Source organism: Arachis hypogaea, chromosome 7 (genome assembly GCF_003086295.3).
Source record: "Arachis hypogaea cultivar Tifrunner chromosome 7, arahy.Tifrunner.gnm2.J5K5, whole genome shotgun sequence".
Classification (NCBI taxonomy): domain Eukaryota; kingdom Viridiplantae; phylum Streptophyta; class Magnoliopsida; order Fabales; family Fabaceae; genus Arachis; species Arachis hypogaea.
The window spans coordinates 64,959,548-64,967,057 of record NC_092042.1 but is presented as its reverse complement, the minus strand read 5'-3'; the positions used below and the strand labels follow the sequence as shown (position 1 = coordinate 64,967,057).

Below are 7,510 nucleotides of genomic sequence, written 5' to 3'. Positions count from 1 at the left end.
TGACGCTTCGTGGTGGACGAAACTGTGATTCATACTTAAATTGTTGTTCGAAATTGATTCCCAGGTAATGGCCCCAAAAACTTGGTGCTCAATACCATGGTCTAAACATAATTTCACAACTTCGCTCAACTAACTAGCAAGTGTACTGGGTCGTTCAAGTAATAAACCTTACGTGAGTAAGGGTCGATTCCACAGAGATTGTTAGTATGAAGCAAGCTATGGTCATCTTGTAAATCTCAGTCAGGTGGATAATAAATGGTGATAGAGTTTTCAAATGATAATCGTAAATAAACAAAAAATAAAGATAAAAATACTTATGTAGATCATCGATGGGAATTTCAGATAGGCGTATGAAGATGCTGTGCTGTATGTAGGGCATCACCGTTGTCAATGGCTACATCCCATCCTCTCAATGAAAAAGGTCCAAATGCTCTGTCACGGCACGACTAATCATCTATCGGTTCTCGATCATGTTGGAATAGAATCCCTTGATTCTTTTGCGTTTGTCATCACGCCCAGCAATTGCGAGTTTGAAGCTCGTCACAGTCATTCAATCCCGGAATCCTACTCGAAATACCACAGACAAGGTTTAGACTTTCTGGATTCTCATGAATGCCGCCATCAATTCTAGCTTATACCACGAAGACTCTGATTTCACGGAATGGAAGGCTCGGTTGTCAGGCGAGGGCAATCATGCGTCGTGCATCAGGAATCCAAGAGATACGCACTCTAGCTTTCGCTTGTAAAACGGAAGTGGTTGTCAGGCACGCGTTCATAGGGACGGATGATGATGAGTGTCATGGATCATCACATCCATCAGGTTGAAGAACGTGTAGTATCGTAGAACATAAATAAGATTGAATTTGAATAAAAGATAGTAGTAATTGCTCGAGGTACAGCAGAGCTCCACACCCTTAATTTATGGTGTGTAGAAACTCCACCGTTGAAAATACATAAGTGATGAAGGTTCAGGCATGGCCGATTGGCCAGCCCTGCCAAAACGTGATCAATAGTCTCCTAAGATGAATAATGGAATAAAACCGAGACCAAAGATGTAACGTGGTCAAAAGACACTGAATACAATAGTAAATTGTTCTATTTATACTAGACTAGCCACTATGGTTTACAGAAGAAAGTAATTGATGTAGAAATCCACTTCTGGGGCCCACTTGGTGTGTGCTTGGGCTGAGCTTGAGCTTTACACATGCAGAGGCTTCTTTTGGAGTTGAACTCCAAGTTGTAACGTGTTTTTGGAGTTCAACTCTGGTTCGTGACGTGTTTCTGGCGTTTGACTCCAGAATGCAGCATGGAACTGGCGTTGAGTGCCAGTTTGCATCGTCTAATCCCGAATAAAGTATGAACTATTATATATTTCTGAAAATCTCTGGACGTCTACTTTTCAACGCCATTGGGAGTGCGCCATTTGGAGTTCTGTAGCTCCAGAAAATCCATTTCGAGTGCAGGGAGGTCAGAATCCAACAGCATCAGCAGTCCTTTGTCAGCCTTCTCATCAGAGTTTTGCTCAGGTCCCTCAATTTCAGTCAGAAATTACCTGAAATCACAGAAAAACACACAAACTCATAGTAAAGTTCAGAAATGTGAATTTAGCATAAAAACTATTGAAAACATCCCTAAAAGTAGCTAAATCCTACTAAAAACTACCTAAAAACAATGCCAAAAGCGTATAAATTATCCGCTCATCACAACACCAAACTTAAGTTGTTGCTTGTCCCCAAGCAACTGAAAATTAAATAGGATAAAAAGAAGAGAACATACTATAAATCCCAAAATATCAATGAATATTAGTTCTAATTAGATGAGCGGGACTTGTAGCTTTTTGCTTCTGAACAGTTTTGGCATATCACTTTATCCTTTGAAGCTTAGAATGATTGGCATCTCTAGGAACTTAGAATTTCAGATAGTGTTATTGATTCTCCTAGTTAAGTATGTTGATTCTTGAACACAGCTACATTTATGAGTCTTGGCCGTGGCCTTAAGCACTTTGTTTTCCAGTATTACCATCGGATACATAAATGCCACAGACACATGACTGGGTGAACCTTTTTAGATATTGACTCAGCTTTGCTAAAGTCCCCAGTTAGAGGTGTCCAGAGCTCTTAAGCAGACTCTTTTTTCTTTGGATCACGACTTTAACCACTCAGTCTCAAGCTTTTTACTTGGACCTGCATGCCATAAGCACATGGTTAGGGACGGCTTGATTTAGTCGCTTAGGCCTGGATTTTATTTCCTTGGGCCCTCCTATCCATTGGTGCTCAAAGCCTTGGATCCTTTTTACCCTTGCCTTAGGGCTATTGGCTTTTTCTGCTTTCTTTTTCTTTTTTTTTCTATTATTAAATTTTTTTTGCCACTTTTTTTTTTCGCAAGCTTTTGCTATTCACTGCTTTTTCTTGCTTCAAGAATCAATTTCATGATTTTTCAGATTATCAATAGCATTTCTCTTTGTTCATCATTCTTTCAGAGCCAATAATTTTAACATTCATAAACAACAAGATAAAAAATATGTACTGTTCAAGCATTCATTCAGAAAAAAAAAGTATTGTCACCACATCAATATAATTAAACTAAATTCAAGGATAAATTTGAAAGTCATGTACTTCTTGTTCTTTTGTATTAAAAACATGTTTCATTTAAGAAAGGTGAAGGATTCATGGAATTATTCATAGCTTTAAGACATAGTTACTACATACTAATGATCATGAAGTAAAGACACAAACATAGACAAACATGAAGCATAAAAATCGAAAAATAGAGATAAAAACAAGGAAGTTAAGGAATGAGTCCACCTTAGTGAGGGTAGCGCCTTTTTGAAGGACTAATGGTACTTTTTGAGCTCCTTTATGTCTCTTCCTTGCCTCTGTTGCTTGATCCCTAGTGATTTTGGTGCTCCTATCCTTAGTTGCTCCCAATAGTTGTGTGGAGGAAAATGTATCCCCTGAGGTATCTCAGGGATTTCTTGATAAGGGAATTCCTCATGCTCTCTTGATGTGCAGTCAAATGCTCTTCTACTGAGCTATGGACCCTTGAGATGAATCTCTCCATCTCTCATGATTCGGAGGTGGAAAAATTTGTTTGTCTTCCCTTTTCTCTTTTTTTTTGAGGTTTCTCTGGCCTTAGGTGCCATCAATGGTTATGGAAAAACAAAAAAGCTATGCTTTTACCACACCAAACTTAGAATGTTGCTCGCTCTCGAGCAAATAAGAAAGAATGGAAGGAGAAGAAGATATGGAGGAGATGGGGAGATGTGTATGTTTCGGCCATATGGGTGGGATTGGGTGGGGAAGAGTTGGATGGATGTGAGTGGTGAAGAGGTGATGGGGAAGAGAGATTGAGGTGATTGGTGAAGAAGAGAGAAGGTGAGTTGAGGTAGGTGGGGATCCTGTGGGGTCCACAGATCCTGAGGTGTCAAGAATTTACATCCCTGCACCAATGAGGCGTGTAAAATGCCCTCTGCATGCAATCCTGGCGTTTAACGCCAGATTGATGCTTGTTTCTGGCGTTAAACGCCAGCTCTAAGCTTATTCTGGGCGTTCAACGCCCATCTGTAGCATGTTTCTGGCGTTGAACGCCAGCTTTCTTCAGTGTGCAATCCTGGCGTTTAAACACCAGATTGCTGCATGTTTCTGGCATTCAACGCCAGATCCATGCTCTATTCTGGCATTGAACGCCAGCCAGATGCTCCTTACTGGCGTTTAAACGCCAATAAGACCTTCCTCCAGGGTGTGCTTTTTCTTCTGCTGTTTTTGGTTCTGTTTTTAATTTTTGTAGTTATTTTGTGACTCCACATGATCATGATCCTAATAAAACATAAAAGAAAAATAAAAATAAAAATTGGGTTGCCTCCCAATAAGCGCTTCTTTAATGTCAATAGCTTGACAGTAGGCTCTCATGGAGCCACACAGGTACTCAGGTCAATGTTGTAGACTCCCAACACCAAACTTAGAGTTTGGTTGTGGGGATTCAACACCAAACTTAGAGTTTGATTGTGGGGGCTTTGTTTGACTCTGTACTGAGAGAAGCTTTTCATGCTTCCTCTCCATTGTTAAAGAAGAAGATCCTTGAGCCTTAAACACAAGGTAGTCCCCATTCAATTGAATGACTAATTCTCTTCTGTTAACATCTATCATAGCTCCTGCTGTGGCTAGGAAAGGTCTTCCAAGGATGATGCATTCATCCTCCTCCTTCCTAGTGTCTAAGATTATGAAATCAGCAGGGATGTAAAGGCCTTTAACCTTCACTAACACGTCCTCTACTAATCCATAAGCTTGTCTTACTGACTTGTCTGCCATTTGTAATGAGAATATGGCAGGTTGTACCTCAATGATCCCCAGCTTCTCCATTACAGAGAGTGGCATAAGATTTATACCTGACCCCAGGTCACACAGAGCTTTTTTAAAGATCATGGTGCCTATGGTGCAGGGTATTATGAATTTACCAGGATCTTGTTTCTTTTGAGGTAAAGTTTGCTGAACCCATGTAACTAGTTCACCAATGAGCAAGGGAAGTTCACCGTCCCAAGTCTCATTACCAAACAACTTGGCATTCAGCTTCATGATAGCTCCTAGATATTGAGCAACTTGCTCTCCAGTTACATCTTCATCCTCTTCAGAGGAAGAATAGTCTTCAGAGCTCATGAATGGCAGAAGGAGATTTAGTGGAATCTCTATGTTCTCTATATGAGCTTCAGATTCCTTTGGGTCCTCAATAGGGAACTCCTTCTTACTTGAGAGACGTCCCATGAGGTCTTCCTCATTGGGATTCACGTCCTCTCCTTCCTCCCTAGGTTCGGCCATTTTGATTATGTCAATGGCCTTGCACTCTCTTTTTGGATTCTCTTCAGTATTGCTTGGGAGAGTACTAGGAGGAGTTTCAGTCACTTTCTTACTCAGCTGGCCCACTTGTGCCTCCAAATTTCTGATGGAGGACTTTATCTCACTCATGAAACTTAAAGTGGCCTTAGACAGATCAGAGATTAAATTTGCTAAGTTAGAGGTACTCTGCTCAGAATTCTCTGTCTGTTGCTGAGAAGATGATGGATAAGGTTTGATATTGCTGAGCCTATTTCTTCCACCATTATTAAAGCCTTGTTAAGGCTTTTGTTGATCCTTCCATGAGAAATTTGGATGATTTCTCCATGAAGAATTATAGGTATTTTCATAAGGTTCACCCATGTAATTTACCTCTGCCATTGCAGGGTTTTCAGGATCATAAGCTTCTTCTTTAGAAGATGCCTCTTTAGTACTGTTGGATGCATTTTGCCATCCATTCAGACTTTGAGAAATCATGTTGACTTGCTGAGTCAACATTTTATTCTGAGCCAATATGGCATTCAGAGCATCAATTTCATGAACTCCCTTCCTTTGAGGCGTCCCATTATTCACGGAATTCCTCTCAGAAGTGTACATGAACTGGTTATTTGCAACCATGTCAATAAGTTCTTGAGCTTCTGCAGGAATTTTCTTTAGGTGAATGGATCCACCTGTAGAATGGTTCAATGACATCTTAGAGAACTCAGATAGACCATAATAGAGTATATCTATCATGGTCCATTCTGAAAACATGTCAGAAGGACATCTTTTGGTCATCTGCTTGTATCTTTCCCAATCTTCATAGAAGGATTCACCATCTTTTTGTTTGAAGGTCTGAACATCCACTCTAAGCTTGCTCAGCTTTTAAGGAGGAAAGAACTTAGCCAAGAAGGCCGTGACCAGCTTATCCCAGGAGTCCAGGCTATCTTTAGGTTGAAAGTCTAACCATGTTCTAGCTCTGTCTCTTATAGCAAAAGGGAAAAGCATGAGCCTGTAGACTTCAGGATCTACTCCATTAGTCTTAACAGTCTCACAGATCTGCAAGAACTCAGTCAAGAAATGGTAGGGATCTTTTGGTGGAAGTCTATGAAACTTGTAGTTCTGTTGCATTAGAGCAACTAATTGAGGTTTCAGCTCAAAATTGTTTGCTCCAATGACAGGAATTGAGATGCTTCTTCCATCAAACTTGGACGTAGGTGCAGTATAATCACCAAGCATCCTTCTTGCATTATTGTTGTTGGGTTCGGCTGCCATCTCCTTTTCTTGTTCGAAAATTTTAGCAAGGTTGTCTCTGGATTGTTGTAATTTAGCTTCTCTTAGTTTCCTCTTCAGAGTCCTTTCAAGTTCTGGATCAGCTTCAACAAGAATGCCTTTTTCCTTGTTCCTGCTCATATGAAGGAGAAGAGAACAGAAAAAGAAGAGGAATCCTCTATGTCACAGTAAAGAGGTTCCTTATTGTTAGTAGAAGAATAAAGGGAATAAAGAAAGGAGAATCCAAACACAAGGGTGAGGATAGGGGCAGTGATTTGAGATGAAGAGAAGTGTTAGTAAATGAATGAATAAATAGAATAAGATAGGAGAGAAGTTTTCGAAAACAATTATGAAAAGGAGTTAATGATTTTCGAAAATTAAGATAAGAAATAAAATTAAAATTAAAATTTAAAACAATTAGTTAATTAAAAAAAGAATTTTTGAAAAAGAGGGAAGTATTTTCGAAAATTAGAGAGGGAAGAGTAGTTAGGTGGTTTTGAAAAAGATAAGAAACAAACAAAAAGTCAAATAGTTAGTTGAAAAAGATTTGAAAATTAATTTTGAAAAGATAAGAAGATAAGAAGTTAGAAAAGATATTTTAAAATCAAATTTTTGAAAAAGATAAAATTTTGAAAAAGATAAGATAAAAAGATATGATTAAAATTAAAATTGATTACTTTACTAACAAGAAACTAAAAGATAAGATTCTAGAATTTAAAGATTGAACCTTTCTTAATAAGAAAGTAACAAACTTCAAATTTTTGAATCATATTAATTGTTAGCATAATTTTCGAAAATAAAGATAAAACTAAGAAAAAGATTTTTGAAAAATATTTTTAAGGATTTTCGTAAATTAATAAGAAAAATGAAAAAGATTTAATTTTTGAAAAAGTTTTTAAAAAGATAAGATTTTTAAAATTTGAAAATTTGATTTGACTTACAAGAAACAACTAATTTTAAAAATTTTTGACTAAGTCAACCCAAATTTTCGAAATTTTGAGAGAAAAAAGGAAAAGATATTTTTTTGATTTTTGAATTTTTAATTATGAGAGAGAAAAATACAAATATGACCCAAAACATGGAAATTTTGGATCAAAACCAATGATGCATGCAAGAACACTATGAATGTCAAGATGAACACCAAGAACACCTTGAAGATCAAGATGAACATCAAGACTTATTTTTGAAGAATTTTCAAGAAAAGAAAACATGCATGACACCAAACTTAGAAATCTTTAATGCTTGGACTATAACAAACGAAAAATGCATATGGAAAACAAGAAAAGACACAAAACAAGAAAACATCAAGATCAAACAAATAGACTTACCAAGAACCACTTGAAGATCATGAAGAACACTATGAATACATGGATTTTTCGAAAAATGCAAGAACAATATGAATATGCAATTGACTCCAAACTTAAAACATGACA

At 37.7% G+C, this 7,510-nt stretch overlaps 1 non-coding gene across 1 annotated transcript; it reads left to right on the top strand.

The window, feature by feature from the left end:
* Positions 1 to 5,577: 5,577 nt before the first annotated feature.
* LOC112704752 (small nucleolar RNA R71) lies at positions 5,578 to 5,681 on the top strand. Its single transcript, XR_003155360.1, has one exon. It is a non-coding gene; the product is annotated as a small nucleolar RNA R71 (small nucleolar RNA).
* The last annotated feature ends 1,829 nt before the right edge of the window (positions 5,682 to 7,510 follow it).